This window comes from Hipposideros armiger, unplaced genomic scaffold (assembly GCF_001890085.2).
Source record: "Hipposideros armiger isolate ML-2016 unplaced genomic scaffold, ASM189008v1 scaffold_1808, whole genome shotgun sequence".
NCBI lineage: Eukaryota > Metazoa > Chordata > Mammalia > Chiroptera > Hipposideridae > Hipposideros > Hipposideros armiger.
In genome coordinates, this window is record NW_017733158.1 from 31,384 (window position 1) to 32,198 (window position 815).

The following is an 815-nucleotide window of genomic DNA, read 5'->3' on the forward strand; positions in this document are numbered from 1 at the left end:
TTCAGAACTGCAATTTCCTTGTTTTTAAGAATATCAATGACATTAATAAGAAAATTCATTTCAGTTGTGTTTTGGAGCATTATGGACACTCATTCTCACTGAGTTGAAACCAGATGAGAGAGAGACATGGTAGTCAGATATATGGAGATTAACATATCACATGTCTTGCTGATGAAGATGAAGTTGAAAAACATAACTCAGTATGTCAACTACCATATTTCCCTATGTATAAGATGCACCCTTTTTTGAAAAATTTGGGGTTTAAAAACTGGGTGCATCTTATACAGTGGTTGTAGATCATTGTCAAGTCATTTAAGAAGTGTGGCATTTCAATTGCCATAGATGGAACTGAGGACGAGGCAATATATGAAGACAGTGATTCGTCATCAGACAAATGGTTGGGAGTTTTGACAGCGATGAGAAGTTGTATGAATTTTATGATGACTAAAACTTGAGTTCAATAACTTTATGTAATACATTGTTTTTCAAATTTTGGGCCCCAAAAGTAAGGTGCGTCTTATACATGGGAGCATCTTATACCTGGGGAAATATGGTAAGTCATCTTATTTTATATTACATTCCTGAATTAAGTTTTGTGACCAATCATACAAAGCACTGACATGTGGCATAGACTAGCATCAGAAAGAATATTCTCTGCAAGTAGGCAGGCAGTGTGATTCCATAAGAAAGGGAGGAGGTGAGCCTAACAGACACAGTTACTTCTGTCAAGCTTTCCCGTCGAAGAATCTGTTCTTCTATGGAGAGTGTGTAGAGTAAGGTAGAGAGCCTGCGGATGTCACTTTTAACAGTGATGT